This window comes from Rhineura floridana, chromosome 8 (genome assembly GCF_030035675.1).
Source record: "Rhineura floridana isolate rRhiFlo1 chromosome 8, rRhiFlo1.hap2, whole genome shotgun sequence".
NCBI classification, from domain to species: Eukaryota; Metazoa; Chordata; class Lepidosauria; order Squamata; family Rhineuridae; genus Rhineura; species Rhineura floridana.
The window spans coordinates 50,450,589-50,475,509 of record NC_084487.1 but is presented as its reverse complement, the minus strand read 5'-3'; the positions used below and the strand labels follow the sequence as shown (position 1 = coordinate 50,475,509).

Here is a 24,921-nt window from a genome sequence, read left to right as displayed (position 1 = left end):
ACATCCTCCATCTGGGCAGAGAAGGCACTCACCAACAGCGTCTCGGTCTTGTCTGGATTGAGCTTCAGTCTGTTAGCTCCCATCCAGTCCATTATCGCGGCCAGGCAGCGGTTTAGCACGTTAACAGCCTCACCTGAAGAGGATGAAAAGGAGAAATAGAGCTGCGTGTCATCAGTGTACTGATGGCAATGCACCCCAAAACTCCTGATGACCGCACCCAGCGGCTTCATGTAGATGTTGAAAAGCATGGGGGACAGTACCGATCCCTGCGGGACTCCACAATGGAGAGTCCAGGGCATCGAGCAATGTTCCCCAAGCACTACCTTCTGGTGGCGACCCACCAAGTAGGAGCGTAGCCACTGCCAAGCAGTACCCCCAACTCCCAACTCCGTGAGTCTTTCCAGAAGGATACCATGGTCGATGGTATCAAAAGCAGCTGAGAGATCAAGGGGAATCAACAGAGTCACACTCCCCCTGTCCCTCTCCCGACAAAGGTCATCATACAGGGCGACCAAGGCTGTTTCGGTGCCAAAACCGGGCCTGAAACCGGATTGAAATGGATCAAGATAATCAGTGTCATTCAAGAGCCCCTGGAGCTCTGTGAAAGGGATTAGTGCTGTACTGCTATTAATAAACCGTGTTGGGAAAAGATGACGTGCTGTCACTGTATCTGTTTTTTCTTGCTTAGGAGGGATGTTCCCTTTGTAAAACTGCCAAAAATGAACACTGGGAGGGGCAAGAATGTGTTTGTGATGGGAGCTGCCCAGTTCTGCACCTGCACGAAGGCACTTGGCTTGCATTTCTTAAAAAAGGGCCATCAAGAAGAGTAACTGCAGCTGCAACAACAACAGAAGCAACGTGCTATCGAAAACAAGAAACACAGGCTGGTTTCTAGGCAGGTCTCGTCTCGTAATATCACCCCACTCAAGTGGCATCTGTTTCAGGTGATAAATACAGGTGCCACCTGTTCAGACTCCTTAAAGGCTTAAGTATAGTCTCAGTTTTGCCTGTCTTTACAGGGCCAAGGCCAAGACCCAGCAAGGTGGCTCTGTGCTAGAGATGGGAGAGAAATTCAATTCAGTTCAGATTTCGAGGTGAACTTGCCTAATCTGCACTTTCCGAAACCGAAACTCAGCCTCCTTTGAAATCCACACTTCTCCAAATTTTGCAGAGCATTTCTCCAGCCACGTAATGTGTCCAAAAATGTATATACTAGGGGAAAGTGCTCACATAAATGCATACATTGGTGAAGATAATATACAAAAATGCACTGAATTAGGAGAAATTCTTTTGCAAAAATGTGTGCATTAGGACAAATTCACACTAAAATGCCAAAGAATTTTCATGAGAACTTTTTTGGGAAAAAAAAGGTGAAACTGATGTGGAGAACTGAATTTAAGATTGGAAAAATTTGAAACTGAGGGAACGCCAAATGGCCATGTTCGCCCTTCCCTGCTCCGTGGCACGCGCATGCATTGTCAGCAATGGGAGGGAGACTGTGTGGGCTTGTGCAGGTTGCATGGGAAGACAGATGTACCTCCTTCCAGGCATGGTTGAGGATTTTTTGCTGTGGGGAAAGCTCAGTGTCATTGTGCTCTCATCCCTCTAGCAAGGATGCTTACATGAATGGAGTGGGGTGGGGTAAGGTTGAAAAAAATCTTATTTATGTCATGCAGGGTATTTATTATTTTATTCAGCACCTTTTTTCAAGGAAGCCAACAGTGGTGGGTTTTTTTAAAGACTTAAAATATTGCTCAGGGTGAGGGGAGAAAGTGGCTTCATGATTGCCACCATGGCCAGCCAATCAGCACTGTGCACAGCCAGTTATTCCTCAGCCCAGTTCAGTTTGGAAGTCTGTATGTTTCTCTAAAAAAGAAGAGGAAAGTGGAATTGCTACTCAAGATATGTCCATCCTGCAGTGGCAAGAGGTGCTCCACAAGCACACAAGGCTCAGGATATTTTTCTTTCAACCTGTTCCTGATGTCCTGTTTGAAGGAGTCAGATTCTGAGGGTTTTTTTAAAAGACTGCTTTCAGTTGCTGCTCCATCCATTTATATATACTTTATTTTCGGGGTGGGGAGCCTGTTGGACTACAAGTCCAACCATCCCTGACCATGGGCTGCACTGGCTGGGGATGATGGGAGTTAGAGTTCACCAACAGCTAGAGGGTCCTGGGTTCCTCAGACCTGCATTTATTGCTATCTTTTTCCAGGGCACAAGACCATGATAAGCCACAGAGCCAGAAGGAATGAAATCAGAATTTTCTACATGACCAGGGCAAATTTCTGGGCATGTGAGCCAGGTCAGAATAATTTCCTCCTGCCCAGAGATCTTGCAGGTACATGTGAATGCTCCCTTCCATACACACCTTGGATACTTTGCTCCTTCCCAGATGGTGGCTCCTTGCGTGCTGCTTTGGATTGCTGGAGGGGGGGACAGGATGCTTTGACGAGAGGCAACCTAGTAGAAGCCCCACTGAGCATGCAAAGCTTGCCACATATCTCTGGGGAGTGTGGGGAAAGGCCATAGGTCAGTGGTAGAGCACCTGCTGTGCATGCAGAAGGCCCCAGGTTCAATCCTTGACATCTCCAGGCAGGGCTGGGAGAGACTCCTGTCTGAAACCCTGAAGAACTGCTGCCGGTCAGTGTAGACAGTACAGAGCTAGATGGACCAATGGTGTACGGCAGCTTCCTATGATCCTATAAACACCGGTTTGCAAAGCTGGGCTGGAGGAAAAGCAGCTGGGGGGGGAAGGGAGGTTTGGCTCCCCTGGAATTCTAAATGTAATGGTGGGTGGAGTGGGTTGCCAAAGGCCTGTAGTAACAATTCATAGACCTTCCCTCCCTGAAATATTTTTGCAGACACTGTTGGGGTGTGTCATGGGCTCTGTGGAGCGTTCCTGCAGTGATCAGGAAGAGGAGGAGGAAATCTTGGACCCGGGGAAGGGACCCAGTGGATTACAGCAGCAGGAGGCTGAATTAAAGAGAAGGCTTCAGCACATTAGACAGTGACAGTTCTGCCCCCTTAGTTTCAGTTCCAATTGAAGAAATGCTGCTTTCTGACAACGAGCCAAGGACACACCGGCAGATGTACAGACAGGCACAATTAGCAGCCCCTCTTCGCCCTGAGTGCCCATTTGTCAGCCCAGTCCCATTCAGAGACACCTTCCCCATGCAAAGAGAGAGTCCACTCTGAGCCTTCTTAAAAAGTCTCGAGGGGCATGTCTAGTCGCTGCAACAACATCTTAGCTTGAGTAGTCATGCTCTGTATTGCTATGTAGAGATGGAGAACCCTGTGTAACCCGTAAGCTGATTGGTGAAATGCTCTAAGCTGAAACTCCACATTAAACATAACAGGGTAAAAACACACCAGTGAGTCTGAATCCAATGGGGTTGGCCAGGACGGCTTCTCCTCCTGCTTCTCTGACGGAAAACATGCCCTCCTGGTCTTGTTTTCCCAAGGAGAAGTGGCAACTGAAGAGTCAAGGTGATGACAGAAATTGTTATTCCACATAAGTGAGAAATTTCTTCTGAATTGTTGCGTACTGCCAAGCATAGTTTACTAGAAGCCTGGGAAGTGTGAGGTATGAAAGGGTTTATGGAAGAAGGCACATCACTGGATATTTGGGGGGGAAACCACACTATTTTATTACTGTACATGAAATGTGCACAAAGTCTGAAGATATCCATGTGATGTACTGTTTTGCAAAACATGTGATGTCCTTCAGAACATGGTGAATTGAATTTGTCATGCATGACCCTGAACAGGGCTTGATACAGGATATTTTACTGACAGCACAGGAAAAAGAGAGTCCCAGTTCTGCAATCTGGGATGTGTTGCATTCCCCCCCACTCCCCAGAGCATCTTGGTTCCAAGGTGAAAAGAGGTTTAGCAGAGGGATGACCTCCTTTCCAAGGACTATTAAGCTAGATCTGTAGATCAAAGGGCAAAGGGATTTACACTGAGGCAGACCACTGAGGCTACACAATGCCTGGCATGGTCTCTCCAGGGGCTTCAGACAGGGGTCTCTCACAGCCCTACTTGGAGATGCTGGAGGTTGAATCTGGGACCATTTTCATGCAAAGCAGATGCTCTACTACTGAGCTTTGGCCTTTCCCTGTGATGATGACAGAAATACAGGTCTGGAACCTATGGAGATTGGTGGCCCAGATATCAGTGGGGCAGTAAATCTGCTCTGGGTTTTAGTCCAAACTTTCAAGGAGCTGTCCAAGGTGCTTTTGGGCTTATTGAAAGTTTGGACTAAAATCTGGAGCGGATTCATTGCCCCACTGACGTCAGGGCCACCAGTCTCCACTGTCTGGAACTCCTTGTGGAGGGCAAAGCTGCTGGAAGGAAGAAACTGAAGGTGGGACATGGTGGGGGAAAGAACGATGAAGGAACCTCCTCCCACCCACCACTTCTCCTGAAGAAACGGTGCTATCCAGACCCTGCTTTGTACTGGAAAGGCAGTGGCTGGGCTTAGAAGACATGTAGAGAAGAGAAGAACACACAGCTTTGCCCTAAGAGTGGACTCAGCCCTCTCCTCTGAATTTACCGAGCAGTGACCAATGAAGGTGCAATCAGCCATATGGAGTCTATTCAGTCAAATATATGTTACCATGACAAATTATAACTTGCACAGCTAGTTGATCACTTGTCTGTTGAACACAGTTTGTACGTCCAGCTCACTTCCTGACCTTTCTGTGGCTTGTTCTGCCAGAAGGACTTGCATTCTTCTCTCCATGCTGCTGTTCATTGCATCCTGTTCTCAGAGTCAAATGAGGACAGTCTATGCTAGTCCAGCATTCACATGGTCAGGGTGTATTTACTTGGCAGTTAGGGGTGGGTGGAACTGTAGAGCTGGCCTCGCTACATGGGGTTTTGAGAGAACCCAATACAGTGACATCTTGTGTTAGTTTGTATCCATTCCCCTATCCAAGGATGAAACCAGCTCAAGAGATGCGTCTGCACAGGGAACATAGGAAGCTGCCTTATGCTGAGTCAAGCCATTGGTCCATCTAGCTCAATATTGTCTACACTGACTGGCAGGAGCTTTCCAGGGTTTCTTTCCCAGTCCTACCTGGAGCTGCTGGGGACTGAACCTGGGACCTTCTGCATGAAGATCAGATGTTCTACCACGGAGCTTTGGTCCTTCCTAGGGCTTCTCTTGGCATTAACATCAGAAATGCTAATATCCCAACACCAATAGTGGAACATTTCAGCCTCCCAGTACACTCTGTAATTGATCTTAAAAGCAGCCAATTTCCAAGGGAGACAGCAATGTGGCACTGGAGGTGCTATCACTTGTAGATGAAATTGGAACTATGTTTTGCTGTTGTTTGTAAAAGCCTATACATTTTAGCTAACGTTTGTTAATTTACTTACCAATGCCAAGATGCCTCTGTTATCAACAATAACTCCTTTTCTGTGAATGGCCATTGTTTATCATGTAATTATCACTGTCTGTCATTTCCTGCTTTTCATTTCTTACTGATCTCATTCTTTACAATACCCCCCACCCTCTTCCAACCATGTCTCTCAGAATAACTCAGGATAACATTTCATGAATCTGATGAAGTGGACTGCAGCCCATGAAAGCTTATGCCCTAATAAATTTGTTAAGTCTTTAAGGTGCCACAAGACTGTTGTTTTTTACTCTCCCCTTAATCAGACTTGCCAATTCATCCCCTTTAAGGAAAAGACACGAAGTCTTAAGGCTCGTCTCCTGACTTTGCTTTTGTCCTACTAAAGGTCATGTTCCCCCTTTCATCAAAGTGTGGATTGCATTTCAAAAATTTATCTCATGGTCAAGTTCATTCATTCTCACTGACCCTCCCATTCACAGCCAAGCAGCGACCCAAGGCAGCCACAATAATTCTCCCTGCTAGTAAAGGAATGCTAGGAAAGAGTTGATGGATGTGTTTTGAGAGGGGCTAAACCCAGAGTCAACAATTTCTTCACCCCTCCCATCTTAACATCTGTTCACTGTTCACTTGTGATGAAAGGGACTTCTGGTGGGCCATGGTGGCTGAGCCCCATGGCTCATCACCAGAAGCAGAAGAAACATCCCCTGGCATTGGGAAGCTGTTGCTATTGGGGCATGTTCAGTGCTGCCTGTGCTGCTCCTGCAGATAGCTCTGTCAAAGACATAGTACAGGGCTCAGGAACCTTTTTCAGCCTGGAGGCCACATTTCTGGCAGGGTTACATGCCAGTGGTGGGCAGGGACAGATGTAAAGGTGGGAGGAGCAACAAATGTAAAATGTATCATATGTACATTTATTTTACTTTATGAATAGATGAATAGAAATGGACCATTAAAAGAGCAAAAATAGTTTTAAAAACAATACAAAACAACAACTAAAGACAGGTTTAAAAACAATACAAAACTAACACCTGTACTTATTTTGCCTATGCGCAAAAGGTTAGCTTCTGCACACATGTTCATCTCTATCCTCCACCCAGGCAAGCAAGAGGCATTATCAGAGTTCAAAGACACAGTCCAGGTCAAAACACTCATGGAGGGTGTGAAGCAGGACTGGCAAAGGGTGTCGCCTGGGAGAGGGGGTGTGGCTGGCAAGGGGTGTGTTGTGGGGAGAGTCCATGCGCCAGAGAGAGAAGCTTGGAGGGCTGCCTTGGGCTCCTGGGGCTTGAGGTTCTCCACACCTGGAGCAGTAGACTAGCAGCAGGGTTGGCATCATTGGGCATCTGCCAGGTCCCGCACCCAGAGGGGCCCCACTGCTAATCCCTTGATCCTCCTGGCCCTCCTTCTTGCTGTCACGGCCTGTTCATCTGCCCTCTCTGAGTTTGCAAGTAGTGACCAGAGCAAGGACACAAATCATCCCCATCTTCTTGCTTGGGCTCTCCCTCTGGACAGTTGTGCGGACCGGGTCCAGAGGGAGAGAGCAAGACAATGGGCAGTGGTGAGAAAAAAGTGAGCCTACTCAGAAGGAGGGCATCACTGGGGGCACCTTGCTCTCAAGTCCTCAAACCGGGAGAGAGCAGAGAATCCACATGGCATGAAGCTCTTTGCCATGGGTGGCACAGAGTAGGTGCTCCACTTGAGGAGATCCAGCCCACAGAAGCTAGCCCTCCTTTGCATGTGGGCGTGCCTTCAGAAAATGGGCATGCAAGCTGGTCTAGCAGGGTTCACGCACGGGGCTGCATGACAGACACGCCCTGAAGTGCTGGACAACTTGACATTCCAGCGAGTCAAAGTTCACTGCATCCCCAAGTACAGCTCTGGAGGAACGGTCGACATTCTCTGCATCGTGGCCAGGGAGGGTGGTGTCAGCTAATGACTCAGAAGGACATCACCACCCTCTGTACCCAAGCTGCTGTTTGCCTGTTTGTGTGCACTCTGTACCTTTTGCATTGTTACCCCATTTATCACAATCTTGTTTTATGGTTGGCAACCATTACTCAAGTTTTGCTGAACAGACCTGGCCAGGGTGTTTTTTCTCCTATTAATAATAATAATAATAATAAATTTTATTTCTAGGCCACCTATCTGGCCGCACAAGCGGCCACTCTAGGCGGCGTACAAGATAAAGTAAAATACAACATACAAACTACATAAAAACCCAAGAACTACAATATAAAACGAAACCGAACCCACCCATAGCTAAAACCAATGGCACCCAAAAGAAAACAAAAACAAAACAAAAGACAAAAACCCAGGCCACCTCAGCCAGCCGGCTTATGTATCCCTCCAAAGAGAGACAGGTGATGGAAATTAGTCACAGCTGGCTATTACTCATCAGACTGGAGGTCACTTCTTTCTCTGCAGGCTGGGGTCCCCCTCCTCTTGCTGCTGCTCTTGTTGCATTGAGTCATGAAAAAAGAGGCTTTGCAATCTCTGGGCCCGCGCCCAGCAATTTCTGGCTCATTGCCAAGAAAGAAGGGCGGAGTGCATTAATTTTTCCCTCCTGAAAGCCAGACTGATTCACAGAAACTCTTCTAAAACACAGTCAAAAGACACCACCCCGTTGCACATCCCCATACACCAGCAGAGGAAACTTATAACCCTGCCAGCCAGGACACTCCCTTCACTGTAGCTCTGGGTTTCAAAGCAGCCGGAGTGCAAGAGGGAAATTCCTGCCACAAAAGACCTCTTTCTCCAAGGTAAGGCTGCTTTCCAACAGAACCTGACTGTACACTGGGGTCATATATTGTTGTGAGCTGTAATTCCATGCTTTGAGCTAGCCTGTCTTTTCTTTCCTCCACATTTGTGCTTGGAAAGTTTGAGAAGAGTTTGTCCTTTTCATTTCATTTGTTGGTCTCTGATTTTGACACACTCACCTTGTTGGTATTTATTTCACGTAGAAGATCCCTCCAGCCACATGTCTTGCTGGAGTCCCAGACAGAAGCAGCAGCACTGCATCGGCTGCAGTGCTTTGCAGCCATTTGAGCATGTGAGCTAACTTGAGAGAGTGAAAGGGAGCAAAGAGCCTAACGGGTGACTCTTGCAGAGGGGGTTTGTTACTACATTCCTTTATCATGACACTCTCGTATTTGCAAACTTCACGGGGAAGTCCAAGTCACAATCTGAAGAAATGTTAACTGAAGCCAGAGCTGATATTCCAAACAGCCACAACTAAAACCACAATTCACATGCTCTGGAGCAGTCCATTTTTCCGGAAGAAACGGGTTGTGGATTGTTGCAACGTAATTGTGATGTGCTCATCATATTGTTCCTGTACTGTTCAGTGAGTTCTTTTTATTGTATTAGTAGGTCTGCTCTTTGGTGCTGGTTCCCCTCCAAGCCCAAGCATAGCGAGAAGGATTTGAATTGAGCAGATTCCCAGATACCAAGGATGAGGTTGAAGACATCCTTTCAGTTGAAAGACTAGCAGTGATTTAAAAAGGGGGGTATTTGAAGTGGAATGGATCTACAAAGATGGGAGTGGCTTAACTGGTTGCAAGCTGGGGTGGGGGAATACATAGCCTAGCAAACCCTCCTTTCTCCAGCAATTTCTCTGGGGAATTAGAGCGTAATGCTCTCAGAGTGATCCCCTAATAAATGTATATTGCATTGATATGGCTGAAAGTGTAGATCATGGGTACAATTGGTGCATTGTTTGAATGTGGATTCTTCCATGCACATGCAGTGTTTCATAATGCAGATGGCACTGTTGTTGTGAGCAATCTGTGCATGCCTCTTGACACTCCTGCCAAGTATCACCTGTGAAGAGTGATATTTAATTAGTGAATGTTATTAAATGGTTGGCATCCAGGCGGTTAAGCAATTCTGAAACTTTGCAGCAGAGATATCTTCCACTAAGGTTAGTCTGTTCCTCTGCCTAAGCTGCCCTAGTGGTCCCCACTTTGCTTTGTTTCCACTCGGGGAAACAGTGCATCAGACAAGAAAGAATTCTGAGGATTATATTACAGGTGGATCTACTCAGAAGTAGGGGTGGGTGAGAAATTCAATTCAGTTTGCGTTTCAAGCCGAATTGATCAAAACACTTTCCAAAACAATATGAGAACTGAAACTCAGCCATCCTTTGAAATTTGCACTTATTTGAATGTTGCAATGCAGTTTGCCAACCGAATAATGTCTACAAAAATGCCTATAATAGGGGAAAGTCTGCATAAAAATGAATATATGAGTGAAAATAACATACAAAATTCATTATATGATGAGAAATGGCTTGCAAAATTGTGTACACTAGTCAAAACTGCCTACAAAAATGTGTTTATTAGGAGAATTTAGCATTAAAAATGCTGCAGAATTTTCATGAGGATTTTTTTTTAAAAAAATTGCAAATTGCTGCAGAAATGTGGAGAACTGAATTTAAGATTGGAAAACAGAAACAGAGAGAGCCAAAATTGACAGTTCTTTCCATCCCTACTTAGAAGTAGGTCTCACTGAGTCCAATTGGACTTACTCCCAGTTAAGCATGAACAGGACTGAAACGTTAGATCTCTGTGTTGAAAAAGGCTTTGTTTAATAATGGCATAATAGATCTTAAAAAATTATATATATATATATATATACACACACACACACACACATAAATAATTGAAGCTGTTGTGGAGGAAAGGTTTTGTTTGAATAGACTTGCACACTGCCTGAAGGAATGCAGCCTTCCCTAGGTGTGGTCCATTTCAACATGTTTCTACTGAGGGGAGGCTTCTCTCTGTGCACAGACAAGAAGGGGAACGAAACTTTATTTGGATGAAGAGATGACTCAGTTTGCCCCTAGTGCAACTGAACTGGACTGTTAAGTATTCCCTTCAGAAGTCCCATCCAAGAATCCAAAATCATGTAGACTTTGCCTTTGGATTCATCTTATGCTTTTAGTAAAAGATACCCAAGAGGTGGTGTGGGTAGCCTCCAAGATCACAGAGCTTATGCTTAAATACAGATTGTTTCCAGATAACATGGCACTGCAGAACCACCTAATTAAATGGGCAATGATTTAGACCTTGGTAATAATGGTCCACAATTTCCTACCCAGCAATACTCTTAACCTGTGCTTAGCCTATACCATGAATATTTCACTAATGCTTGTGATCAGTCACATTGCGCTAACTATAGCTATGGTATGCCCACCAAGTAAGAGTTATGAAAGACACAGAGGTGCAACTCATTTTGTGGATCACATTCCAAATGTCTATGGAAGAGCATTTTCCATGCCTTTGATTCTCTCTTGTCCACATTTTAATGCATGTGTGCTAATATGCTGCAAAAAGCAAATATATGTGCATGATAGCCCCTGTAGTTATCTGTTTGGATTAACAGATGTGAGGCATGCAGAAGGCTTTTCTGAAAAAAAACCACCCACACCCTTTCTTTTTACCGCCACCCTTTATGGCAGTGGTGGGGAACCTCCATCCCATGGGCAGAATAATGCCTATTGATTCAAAGTGGTATTATGAGATAGTCCTACTGGGAAGGCTCATAGGCAAATAAGTGAGGCAAATGTCCACAATCTCACCCCTTACATTTAGAGCATGGCTTGATGAGCGCTAGAGGGACTTTATGAAGAGGAGGAACTCTCTCACAAGCAAGAATGAACCCAAAAGTTGGATCATGTTGCAGCTCGTGTGCCAAATACCTCATGCGTAGCATGCCCATGATTATTGGGTGGTGTGCTGCACATGCAAGGCCGCATGACAGAGGACTCTGTATGAATGTAAAGACTGTGTTTGGGCTGAGAGCCATGCCAGAATGTTTCAGGTGACTCAGCCTATTGTGTGTAGGAGGGGGAAGAGAAGATGGCACTTGTTCCAGGAACATCACATGGCAGGGAGTGGGACACATGGATGTGCTGCCTTGCCTGCTGCTTAACAACAGCCCTGCTGGATCAGTCCAGCATCCAGTTCCCACCAGTGGGTAGCCCGATATATTTGGGAAGCCCATAAACACTGTACTAAGGCAATAGCCTTCTGCTGCTGTATTGCTCCAGCATCTGGCATTAACTTTGGAGAGATACTGCTTCTGAACATGGAGGTTCCACTTAGCTCTCATGGCTAATAGCCATTGATATGAGCCAACAACAATTAGTGTTAGCCATTCAAATCCCACAAGTGTTCTTCAAATGTCATCAGTATGTGTCCCCTGCATTCTATTAATTGCCCTTAACTAGAGGACAATCTAAAATTTCCATATTAGCTTATCTGCTTGTTAAGATCACTATTGCCAGAGGCCTTTCTCTGGGGCAGGTGCAAGGAACCTTTGGCCCTCCAGATGTTGCTGAATTACAATTTCCATCAGCTTCAGCAAGCATTGTCAATGGCCAGGGATGATGGGAACTGGAATCCAGAAACATCTGGAGGGCCAAAGATTCCCCACACCTGTTGCATGCCAACAACTTTTTTTTTTATTTTCCCAGCTTTTCACTGGCTAGTAAAAAAAGAAAAGAAAAAGAAAGATTATTGTATCTATTTTATAGTTACTCTCTTTAACATTGGTCTGCTTTATTTTCATATGGAAGACTATTTGTTTTACTGACATTTTAATTGATTCTTTTAAAATTGAATGTAAAAGATTACATTCTTTTAATGTAACAGTGGGATATAATTTTTAGACAAACAAACCTCATTCGTCTTTATAATTCTCTGTATAGGTTCTCTGTACTTTGTTGTTATATGCCTTCAAGTTGATTACAATGTATGGCAAGCCTATGAATCTTTTTTGGATATATTTCATGGTAAGAGGTATTCAGAGGTGGTTTACCATTGCCTTCCTCTAAGTCTATGGCACCCAGTATTCCTAAGTGGTCTCCCATCCAAGTACTAACCAGGCCTGACCCTGCTTAGGTTACGACATCAGACGAGATTGGGCGTGTTCAGGGTAATATGGCCGTAGGCTCTCTATACTAGTTCCATACAATTTATTTCTGAAAAATAATTGATCATTTATGTTTCTATTCCTGGCATTTTGAAACGATAAGGGTGGGGCAAAATCTTCTTATCTGCCTTGAAGTCTTTTGATATGGTCTGAAGACCACCACCTGAAGGCTGCACAGGCCTGGGTCTGGTTAGAGCCTGGATGGGTGGCGACTTGGGAACTACATACACATCACCTTGGGTTGTATGATAGAAGAAAGATGGAATTTAAATGTAAGAAAAAAGGAGGGAAGTGCATGTGTAGACCTGGGTTAACGTTTGACCCTTTAACATGATTGCACTTTATGAAATGGAGCAGAGATTGTTCATATGAAACAAAGCATAGCCTGCATTTGAAGCAACTTTTTTTTTTAAAAAAAATCAATGCATTTGACAGAAATGAAAGGCATCTTTTCTGGTCGTGAAGAGGAGATGCAATGAGTACAAAACTTGGTTCAGGCACCGCAGAAATATGACTTTTCCTTACCGTGCGTATAAGCAGAAGGTACTTGTGATCCACCTCTGACTGCTCCACCGACACTCAGCAAGCTTAAGCCTTTAGCAATATATGCCCTTGACTCTTCCTCAAAACAAGGGAATGCAAAATCACAGCCCTTTTGTAAGTCAGTGAGCCTTTCAAAACCTGCTTGAAAATGGCTTCTGTGCTGAGTAGAAACATTTTGCTACATTGGCTTTTTTCAATTGCCTGATGAACAATAATGGAGCCAGAGTATATGTTTGCAGATCCACATCTTGGGGTTATGGAACTTGTAAAACTGCCCACTATTGAGACCTGTAACAGCCCTCTGCTCTTTTGCAGTTTAACATGAAGATTACAGGGAAACACAAATGACTGTTCTCCATCTTTCTTGAGCCTTCTTTCTTTTTGTGCCATGCAGGGTCGGTTGAAATGGTTTTTGTATTCTGTTGTAGCCAGTAGACTATTGTATTGTAGCCAATTGCAGTGTGCTGCCCATGACAGTTTTGCCAGTTTGCAAATGTGTCCATGGTCCCCTGCCGTACATGATGTAAAGACATATACCTAAGACATCTTTTTTTAACTGGTATCTGTAGCCCAACCCATCCTGCTTCTTTCAAATGTGTTGTGCTCAGGAAAGAAGACTGCGAAAGCATCTTTCCAGTTTGGTTTAGTTTTCATGGTTGGCATACTGGGGAAAACAATTTCCAGCAAATCAAAACAGTTTCAGTCATGGTCAACCAATTTGTTGTGGGGAGAAAGAATCATCATCTGATAGGTGATATCTGGGACGAATATGTTTGAGCTGAGCCAAAGCATTTGCACACCTGAGGTTTACATAGAGATGGATCATTTCATTCAAGCCACATTTTTAAGCAAACTGGCCTAATATGCACTTTCCAGACTAACACATGGATCATAACATAATTATCCTTCAGGTTTAGAACTTCTCCAAATTTTGTGATACAGCTCTTGGCTGAAACAATGTACCAAAATATGTGAAAATGCATAATTTAGAATAAGTTGTTTGGAAATGTGTACATTGCAATAAAATATGGATTTAAATAGCTACCTCCTTAAATTTGTGTTTCAATATGAAATTAATACAAATTTCCATATGGAATTTCAAAAAGAAATTCATGGATTAATGTGGAAATGAAACAAAACAGACTTATGAATGGACGTATGTAACAATGACTTGACCTGAAAGAGACTGATCTAGACTTACACTGGCTTTGTTTTAAATAAAAAAATGGGAGGATGTGGATCATGCTGTGCATTGTCTAGTGCTAAATATATATGAACATTTTTGGAATCCCATATTTTCAGCAGAACACACCATGTCCCTTCAAAACCTCTTTATTGCTTTGGAGTGCTCTGTGGTGATTGCATGGACTGTGTGGGCAGAGTGCAAGTACATTTTTCCATCTTACAGATTCAGGTCAGAGTCTGAGAACTGCTAAAAGACAAATGTTGGAGGCCAACGTTCACACACGCGCTATCACTGGACCGTAGCCTTTCTAAAGAGAAGAAGCAGGAACCTATTGGAAAAGAGATGGAATTACAGCAAGTGGAAAGGAGACCAAAGGGGAAAGAATTTAAGGGCCCAGGGCAGGCATACAGATAATCCCAAGATTTGCAGCAGCATAATTGAATACTTTTGCAATTACACTCATGCTGGAACTCATTATTACTATTTCAGGCACATATTGAAGATGACTTCACATGCATTTGCTATCTCTGGACACCCTTTGGCAACCTCTCGTACTCACATATCAGCTCTTGCACTTTCATTCTCCCCTCCCATCTTTTCAATATGCATTTTGGGTAAAATGAGGGTTTAAAAACCTGTGTTGAAAATGGAACCAGGAGGTGACAGTTATTCTGGATAAATTAAGAACATAGGAAGCTGTCTTGTGCAGAGTCAGATCATTGATCCATCTGGCTCATCTATAAGGACTTACAGAAGCTCTCCAAGGTCTCATGCAAAGGAAGCATCTCCAGGGCCACATTTACACCATACATTTATAGCCCCTATAATTCCACTTTAAACAGTCATGGCTTTCCCAAAGAATCCTTGGAAATGTAGTTTGAGAAGGGTGTTGATTCCTGCTCTCCTTACAGAACCACGCTTCTCAGAGTGGTTTAACAGTCAGTCCCTCTTCCCAGGGAACTATAGTTCTGTAAGGAAAACAGGAGTCAGCACCCCTATCAAACTACACTTCCCACATTTCTTTGGAGGGAAGCTTGAGTAGCCAGGGAAAAACCACTGCCTAAAACCCTGAGACGTGCTGCCAGTAATTACAGACAATGTTAGCTTCCTAAGTTTTCAAGCCAGGGATTGAACCCAAGACCTTTTGTCTCAAACCATACAGCCTACCTCAAGGATCCAAAGTAAATATCTGAAAAGTTGTGATCTTCTGCATGGAATGCTGAACCAAACATCCATGAATAAAACACTTGGACAACTCAAGCCAGAGAAATATCAAGCCAGCGATAGTATTTGCGAGCAGCAGAGGACCCCTTCTTTCAACTGGCTTCTTCAGCTATGCCTTTAACAGCTGCTTGATCTTCAGCAATTAGCTGAAATTTTACATGGCATGATGAGAAACGTCACCTGCTAATTGATGCAGATCAAGGCTTGGTTGCAGTCAACTTGGGAATGAATTATTATTTCAAGACAAGACAAGCTATATTATTATTATTATTATTATTATTATTATTAGGAAGAGACTCAGCTTTATTTTTCTTTCAGGCTCTTGACTATGCCAGATATTAACATTGTTATATGTGGAAAAAGAGAGGCTAGTAAATAACTTTGAGGACTGGTAGCTTTTGTAGACTCTTTGCAGGGCTACCTTAAAGGCAGAACTGGAAGGGGTTGGTTGAAAAACTGGCAACCCTAAGCAACAGCCAGGTGGCAGTTTTGATGTGTCAGGAGTGTAGTTTCCTTGCTCTCTTTGAAAATCTGCTTATAGTTTATGATATGGACATTTATTTTTTTCTGGAATAAATACTTTTGCTGGGAAAAACTGATCAAGCCTGTTATGAAAACATGTGTTTTTCATTGCTCTGTCCTGGTCAAGTCAGAGGTGGAGTGTGTACATGGACATGCGTGTATCAAGACAGTAGCCAAAAGCCACATAACCTGTTTGGGTATGAGCCTTCTCAAAACAGTCAGATTGATTGCACTTCTCAGTTCTGAACTTAACCAACCACGCTTTCTCCTTCTTGCTATTCTAATGTCATGAAGGGTCATAGCCCAGTTGCAGAACACATACTTTGCTGGCAAAAGGCCCCACGTTTAATCCCTGACATTGCTAGATAGAGCTAGGAAGGACTCCAGTCTGAAAACCTGGAAAGCTGCTGCCAGGGAGGGTTGAAATTACTGAGCAAGATGAATCCACGTTCTGACTTAGTGTAAGGCAGCATCCTCAAATCACTTAAGAAAAGTTCTAAGTAGAGCAAAATCTTCTCTCTGGAGAAGTGCTCAGAGACTTGGGTAGAGACAGATGGCAAATTCCTGTGCATCACTTACGCTACATTACAACAGCTTTATAAACAGTAATTATTAGAACAACCCTACAGAGAAGGCAAGTGTTAATAAGTGTTTTAAATGTTGCACTGATTGCACACTTTGGGGAGCAGAGTGAAAAGAGACAGTGGCTTGCCTAACCTAAAGTCACACAGCTGAGTTCATGCCAGGTCTGTCAGGGGAGTCCTCATTGGAGGAAAACCAGGAGGCTTGGTTCCATCTGAGGATGAGGGGTAGGGTTGCCAGGCTCCATCCCTGAGACTGATCCTGTATCTTTAGGAGAAAAGAAAGTCAACCAAGTGCAGGTGTTCTTGCAACTCTGCAATGGGAAAAACCACAAGGTGGAATTCTCTCTTCCCCCTCCACAACTTTTAAAGATACAGAAGACCTCTTGGAGGCTGGGCCTGGCAACCAAGAGGTCTTCTGTATCTTTAAAAGCTGTGCAGGGGGAAGGGCAAATTCCACCTTGTGGTTTTTCCCATTACAGTGTTGCAAGAACACCTGCACTTGGCTGACTTTCTCTTCTCCTGAAGATACAGGATCAGTCTCAGGGATTGAACCTGGCAACCCTAGAGGCTAGGGTCCTATCACCTTGGCAAGTCTGGGCACTGACATCAAGGCTGAACAGTCCCTGAGCCCAAGGGAGAACGATTGCCTCCGATGCCAGATGGACATCTGGCCCCACCAGAGGAGTGCCCGACTACAGGCCTAGACTCCTCAGGAATAACGGTCTGGCTGCAGGTGATCAATGGGAATCAGCTGAGATTTGGGGTGTGGTTCAACAGCTGCAGAATAAATCCCCCAACAATAGGCTAGAAAGACTGCCAGAACAATGTCTATGCTCTAGCCTAGTACCTTATTTGTTTATTAGATTTATATCCTGCTGTTCCTCCCAGTAGCTACAGAATGTCTGTGGACTCCGGATGTGTCGCTTGCCTTGTCACTTTCCGGCATTGCCTATAAACTGCTTGGCTTCTGACCCTGGCCTGCTCTGACCCCATTTCTTGCCTGATCCCTTTGGCTTTGAGGTGGACTCTGTCTTTGGACTGACCCTGGATATTGCCCTTGTGCTGCCCTCACTTGTGTTTCTGCTGAGTAGTCTTTTGCCTCCTTGGGGAGCCTGGTGAGTTCATAACTAAGAAAACAGACTTTCAGTTCTGAGACTTGAATTGATCCCATCCTTTCTTTCCTAAAGAAAGAAATGTTTTTATCCATTATATGTTTTACTAAGGCAGGGAAGAAGATGCAAACAGGTGGCTGTTCTGAACCTTCCTTCTGTTACATCCTACAATGGTATGTGGTTGCTTCTGGGTCACATTCTAGCATCGCTTCAGCTCTTTCTCCTTGAGAATTATAGCCTGACCTCTGATGTTTGTGGCTCCCTATGCTTCTGCTGTAACAGTCTCCACAGGAGTGGAAGCACTGGCCTAGTTCTTATGGTGTTGAGGTGGTATAGCAGCTGCTAAAGACACAGTCCCCTTGTACCCCATTCTCATGTTGTCTTGGTAATGGTTTGGAAGCTCCAATCACATGGGAAGCCCTGATCACATTGCTACATCCCATATCAGTGGATGGGCATGGTGTGTCATGAGGTAATCAGGACTATCATCCCAGCTGAGCTTTCAAATGTTACCAAAGTGATGTGGAGCTGGGCCAGCAGGAAGTGGCACTTTAAAGATAAATAGGTAGAATAATTATGAGCCCCCTCATATTTCTGTGTGAGTGCATGTTCACTCATACACATATGCAAGGGACAGCAGAATACAAATACCAGGAATATTTTGTTTGATTATTTAAATAATTTGTCAACTGCTTTTCATTTCAAAGAAATACCAAGGTGGTTTACAGAACAATCAAAAATGAAAACAACATACAGCAAAATATAAAGCCACTATCAAGAAAAACAGCATCAATTATAGTAGCCAGAAAAGCCATGAGCTGGTTTTAGTGGTTAGGAAAAGCTCAGGGTAAAGAGGTGGGTTTTTAACTGTTGGCTGAAGCACTAGATATAGACATTGTCAAAACCACAAAATACTGAGATCCAACCAGCTCAGTGAAGTCTAGGGTGGGCCTCATTCTCTAGAATGGAATTGGTTAGCCTGCCTCTTTCAGAGAGCCGTGAAGGAATGTCTCACAAAAAAAACAAAGGCATCTCATGCTACCTTCTAAAGTGTGGGATGATGTTTGGCGCTTATGAGTTTGTGGCTGTGTATACACTCCCATTTACTCTGCATCGACTGTGTTATGTATAAACATTATGTTACTCACAATCCAGATCTATCCTGTCATTTCTTATGAAATGTTGCATTTTTATTCATTTTCCGCAAACCAGCTATGATCCAAATTGAGAAAAAGAATCATCATTGTGTTTTAAGCTGGTAAATGTGTATGCAACCATGGTCCTGTCCTGAAGATTTGGCCTACTGTGGTCATCACAGGTCCTGTCTCTCTCTCTCCCCCCCCCCCCGGTTTCTCTGTCATTGCATCGTGAAAGTTTCAAGAGTTCTTAACTTTTCTAAGTATGCAATTGGCCATTTTTAAAAACAGCAGCAACAGAGACCCTCTGTTAATGAATAATAGGCATGGATGAGAAATTTGATTCAGTTTGCATTTCAAGCAGAATTTATCAAATTTGCACCTTTCAAAACAATATGAGGACCAAAACACAGCCATCCTTCAAAATTTGCACTTATTCGAATTTTGCAATACAGGTCGCCAACCAGACAATGTTTACAAAAATGCATATGTTAGGAGAAAGTGTGCATAAACATGAATATATGAGTGAAAATAACATACAAAAATGCATCATATGATGAGAAATTGCTTGCATAAAACGTGTACATTAGTCAAAGCTGCCTACAAAAATGTGTTTATTAGAGAAATTCGCACTAAAATTTTGGAGAATTTTCATGAGGATTTTTTTTTTAAAAATCATAAATTGTTGCAGAATTGCGGAGAATTCAATTTAAGACTGGAAAAATGAGAAACTGAGAGAACCAAAATTTACAGATTTTTCCATTCCCAATGCATTGTGAATGGCGCTTAATAAACCCAACTCCCTTCCTAGCACGTAAAAGCGTTGCAGGGAGATGCATCATGTTTTAAAAGTGCTTTGACTAGACTGGGGAAAGACTTCTGTGTGACATCTGTTCATTGCTGCTTCCCAGCCCCAGCCCCTTCTCTGCCCCTATTGCCTTTTCCTCTTCCCTGCACATCTGGAGTCATTGCAGGGCGGGTGGAAGGAGAGAGATACATTATCTCCTGCCGGTGGTTGCTCTTGGCTGCCTTCCAGGCCTTGGGGAGCTCCCTGTGCCCCTCCCTTCTGCCAAGAGAGCTCTGGAGTTTCTGTTGAGAGCTTCTTACATGGCTTAGTGCTCTGGGCTTGCCTTCCTCTCTCTTTCTCTGAGCAAACACCACTTTCCTGGCCCTTGCCTCCACAGCAGAGATTCACCCACTCTCCAAGCAAGTCATCCGAGCTGGGAAACCTCAAGACACAGCTCATGTTTTCCATTCCTCCCCTTGCCACGAGCTAGAGTGATGTTCTTCCCTCCAGTGACCCTCCAGTCATGTTAGGCAGAGTTTGCTCAATGGGGGTTTCCACTGGTTCCCTTGGGAGGCTGTTCCGCTGCTTCATGGGTTTCCCTTCTAGGAAACCTCTCCTAATAACCAGCCAACAAGTGTTCAGTTTGGCTTAGCTGCTTATCCATTGTGACTGTTTGCTTTAGCCTCCTCCCTACCCTGATTTATCCCGTATGGTTGCATACTCCTGGGCTGTTACTACCCCTTCCCCCAAGCTATTGCACATTGTGTACATGCAGAGTACATATTTAAATCCTTTTCATTGCTATTCATAATTCAAAAAGTACTTAAGTGTGTACACCCAAACCCACTCCCTCCCAGGGGATCTCCCTGTTGAAAGACCTGCCTTGCCTAGTCAGGTTAAAGTGTCAAGGACATAGTGTAATGGGATTGGAGTTATTTGAGTTTTGTAGTGGCACAAAAATGTTTTTTTTAAAGCACTTTAAAATGGAGGAGGAAATGCACAGTGAAATCCAGCCAACATGGCTCCAAGCAGCAGTTTTACTGAGATCTCAGCAGCAGCCTGGTCAGGCAGCTTAGCTACTATGTATTTTGCACTTTGTAAATGGGGCTGTGAGGAGCTGTACAATGTGATTAGGTAGTGCAGTTCTCTTCCCACCTTGTGTCAGTGCTGTTTTCAAATTGGCAGGTGGCTGCTCAGGGTGCTGAGATCCCAGCCCCAGAGAAGAGTGTGGATGGCTGCTGGTAAACAAGCAATGAGGCAGCAGGGTGGCATGTGTGTGTGTGTGAGAGAGAGAGCAAGAGAGAGCACATAGTATGGAGGAGAATCTGTGACAGGGTGAGACTTGTGTCAGTGATACAGTGTCCCCCAGAGGGCACCTGGCACAGGGCTAGGGATGGATGGGTCTGTCCATTTTTGTTTTCTCACTTTCTAATATTTTCAATCTTAAATTCAGGTCTCATTTGTGCAGCAGTCTGTGATTCTTGTTTTTAAAATCCTCATGAAAATTCATTGGCATTTTAGTGTGAGTTTCTCCTATGCAGTTTTGCCAATTATACATATTTTTGCAAAGCAATTTCCCCTAATATAATGCATTTTGAATGTATGTTATTTTCATTCACACTTTTATCCTACATGCATTTTTGCATACATTATTTAGCTATTATTATTTTGCTATTGGAGGTTGCTGATTCATAGGGTCGCCATAAGGCACACAACAACAATTTAGCTAGAGAACTAAATGGTAAAATTCAGAGATGGGCACATTTCGAAGGATGGTTTGCGTAGTTTCGAAGGATGCAAAATTGGTAGGTTCTCCTTTAAACTGAATTGAATCCCCCCCCCCCATCTCTACCCGGGGGCCCCTTCAAAGCTGGTAGCACTTCAGAACCCTGTGCAGTACTGATTTGGCTTTGATGTGATCCATCTTTTGTTCCAACACTTCCCCACAACCTACTTAGTGGGGGAAATAGGTGTGTTCCCAAAATCCTGACAATCACTGCATTCTAGGAAACAGGTTAGTGGATGACAAGATCCTCAGTCTGACTGGACTCACAATAAAACTCATTTCCTTCCTACTCAAGAATGTGACTTCGCTTTCACATCATAGGAAGCTGACTTATACCAGACAGACTAATTTGTCCAGCTTGTCCATTTGTCCACCATCACCATGACTACATGCACACTAGTTCCTTAAAAAGCAGCAAGCCTGTTTCATCTCTGTGCGGTTTGAAATAAATCTGCACCCAGCTGTACACATTTGTATTGTTGGATTGAAAAACCTAATTCCACTACTGTTGTCAGATCTTTTAGGACTACTCACAGCAAAGTTTCTATTGGACGCTCCTTGGAGTCACAACAGGTGGATTGAAGTTGGTGTGAAGCTGGTTTAAAGGGAAAATGCATCCATTTTCAAAAATCCCAGATTTTGAGTAAAAAGGGACAGAGTTTGACTGACATTGTGTATCCCTGGATTCATAACACCAAAGTGAGGTCACACTGAAACCAGTCTATCTGCAAGTGTGTCCGTTGCCCATGCTGGCTGGCTAGGGATGATGGGATGATGCAAGTTGTAATCCAAAGCATCTGGAGAGCACCAGGTTGGGGAAGGCTTGTCTGCTCTGACTGGCAGCTGCAATCCAGGCTCTGAGACAGAAAGAGGCCTTTCCCATGATCCCTGACCTAATCATTTTAACTGGAGTTGCAAGCGACTGAACTTTGGACATTCTGCATGCAAAGCAGGTGTTTTGCTTCTGGGCTAGTTTCACCCTTTTCTCTCACACCAGAAAATTATTTGAATGGGCAAGTATTTTCACCTGGAATAAAGCAGCAAAAGTAGGTTGGAATCCCTCTGCCCCCATGTTGAGCTATTGAAGCCCTGCACTTAGTACTCGAGCAGCAGCACCTGCTCACACTCCTTGTGACATTCCTGTGTGCCCGGAATTACCACCTTTTGTTTCCCAAACACCTGAATCAGGAAGTCTGCCTCAAGAATACGACCTTAGAGAGGTGGCATGCTTGATCAAGCTGACATGTGGGATTTTGAATCAAACTTTATTATATATAAGATGTTAAATGTGATAATAAATGAATTGTTATTGTCCCTATCCTACCTTCCTATCCTATCCCAATGAAATCCTTCCCAAAACCACAGCCCTTCTAACTAGATGTACTCTTCTTGATTCCTAATCCTATCCAACTCCAGCTGTCAAACCCCAACATTTTTTCTCTTTAAAACTCCCCTTGGAGTTCTCACTCACACGCCCCCTCCCACATGTCAGCCATACATCATCTGCACCGACTCACTTTCTGACCTGAATACCATTTCAAAACAGTTTTAAACATTTAAATCTGATTTCATTATAATCCTCCTTCCCCAGAACATGATGTGAAAATGACTGAACGTCCACTCACCTCTTTACTTCCTTCTTTCACTGGATGGTTGGCCATGTGAACTTAAATGGCCCCAAAACCCCAAATGCAATTGTGCTGATTTTGAGATGAATGAGATGTTTTATTGAGGGAGGCACTCAGTACTTGGTGTGTCACAAATCTTACCATGTTTTTTCCTCTTGCTTTTGATTCATCACTTTAATTTCCAAATGTCCTAATCCTTGATTTAAACCACTATTACCTCTGTTACTCACCCTGTGAATAGGAGCTAGCTCCTTACTGGTGGTTCTGTCAAATTTCTGAGAGAGATGCAGCCCTTTGCCAGGGAAAGGCTACTCCCAGACCCTTCCTCCCAGCATGGTGTGCATGCCTCTCTTGCCTCATTTTTTTCTATTCTGTATATTACAAACCTCTAAAGGCTTGGAGCTAAACAATGCACACACTGCTCCTCTGTGCCCCCCCCACAACAGCACACTTAGAGGATACTCGCCCCTTCCCAGTCTCTGGAGGTTCTCCTTGGGTGCTTCCAGCTGGTTGCTATTTTCTGGAAGGGTACACTGGAAATGTAGGCTTGTGCAATTAAAGTGGATTAAAGCACTCTTGTTGCCTTAGCATAACAAATCCCCATTTAAAAACACAGACAGACTTTTTACAATTAGGAAAGTGACATGGAAATGAACTGAAAAGAGTGGGATGAAGCAGGAATTAATGGAAAGATGCATAAACACCCTGCAAACAAATCAGGATGAATGCTCAATAAAGACTGGACACAGTCTGACCACCACATAAGCTTAGTGCAAGTGAGGATGAATGCTCGATAAATGGGTTGTCTAGAGGAACCCAGACTCATCCCCCCCTTTTTCTCCCCCCACCTTTCTTCGCTCCACCTTTTCTTCCATTTCTCTTTCACCCATCCCTTTTCTCTCCCCTCACTCCCACTTTTTTCTTTGTGTATGTGTTATGAAGATATATGCCCTGCCTAGAGGAAGGAGAGTGCATGGCTGGTAGGCTGGTGCAAGTACAAGTGAGCAGTGAGCAGCAACTACTGAGCACCAATGTTGCTGCTTAGGAGCTCTGCCCCGGTTTGAGCAGGCCTACACAAGATGCCCTCTGCCATCACCAGCATCCCCACCCCAGTCTGCCCTGGCTACGCTGCACATCCTTACCACAGAAGCTTACATACTTCACTACTTCCACTGACTGCAAATGCTACAGGCTAGTTCTGTTTGGACAATTTCTTTGCATCCCTAGGGCTCCGACCTAGGAAAGTCAAAGCATGTTTTGGGCCCCTGTGGTTTGTCCTCCCACGCTTCAGGTCATTACAGGCTGGGAGCAAGAGTTGGAACCACCTGATGAACTGAATGTCTTTAACAGCTGCTTCTTCAGTTGGGACAGCACAGTATAAGAGAAATTCATGACTATGAGCAACCTCCGCAGTGAAGGCTGTTTGGAATGGCTGAGAATGTTCAAGGCTCTGCAAGAGTTCCTTTCGCCACCTCATTCACAGTTCCTTACATACTTCATCATTCACCATCAAAAGCCATTTTACCATTTCAAACACACACTTCAATTGCACTCTCACCCTCTCTTGCTGATGATCCAACTAGAAAAGAGTTGAAGAAGGCTCCTCTGTCCTCCCACATGCCCTCTTCCTTCACCACAGTGTGACTGATCTGACGGTGGCAGCTGCAGCAGCTGCAGCAGCAGTAGCAACAACATCCTGTATGAGGGGGAGAGCGCATGCTGTGCATGCAGAAAATCACAAATTCGTTCTCTGGCATCTCTAGTTATACAGTTCATGTATGGCAGAGATGGGGAACCTGTAGCCCTCCAGATGCTGGTGGACTCCAGTCCTCATCAGCCCCAGCCAGCATGATCAATGGTCAGGAGTGATGGGAGCCATAGTGCACCCACATCTGGAGAGTGGTAAGTTCCCCATTCCTGACTCAGGAGATGTTGGGAAAAGACTCCTGCCTGAAATCTTGGAGAGCTGTTGCCACATTAGACAATCCTGGGCAGATGGATGAACAGTTTGCCCTGGTATAAGTTAGCTTCATACATTCCCGGTGACTGAGGTTGTGTGGGTGAGAGTTTGGTCACCCACTGTGAGAATCTAAGTTTCCTTCTACAGCTCTTCTGCT

At 44.3% G+C, this 24,921-nt stretch overlaps 1 protein-coding gene and 1 pseudogene across 1 annotated transcript in view; one reads left to right on the top strand and one right to left on the bottom strand.

The window, feature by feature from the left end:
• The first annotated feature begins 7,980 nt into the window (after positions 1–7,980).
• The window catches only part of EMP1 (epithelial membrane protein 1), a 39,899-nt gene continuing 22,958 nt past the window's right edge, over positions 7,981–24,921 (top strand). Inside the window, exon 1 of the mRNA XM_061639380.1 lies at positions 7,981–8,122. The gene's annotated coding sequence lies outside the window, so the exon portion shown is untranslated. The remainder of the gene's footprint in view (positions 8,123–24,921) is intronic.
• LOC133363488 (5S ribosomal RNA) lies at positions 12,198–12,316 on the bottom strand (annotated as a pseudogene).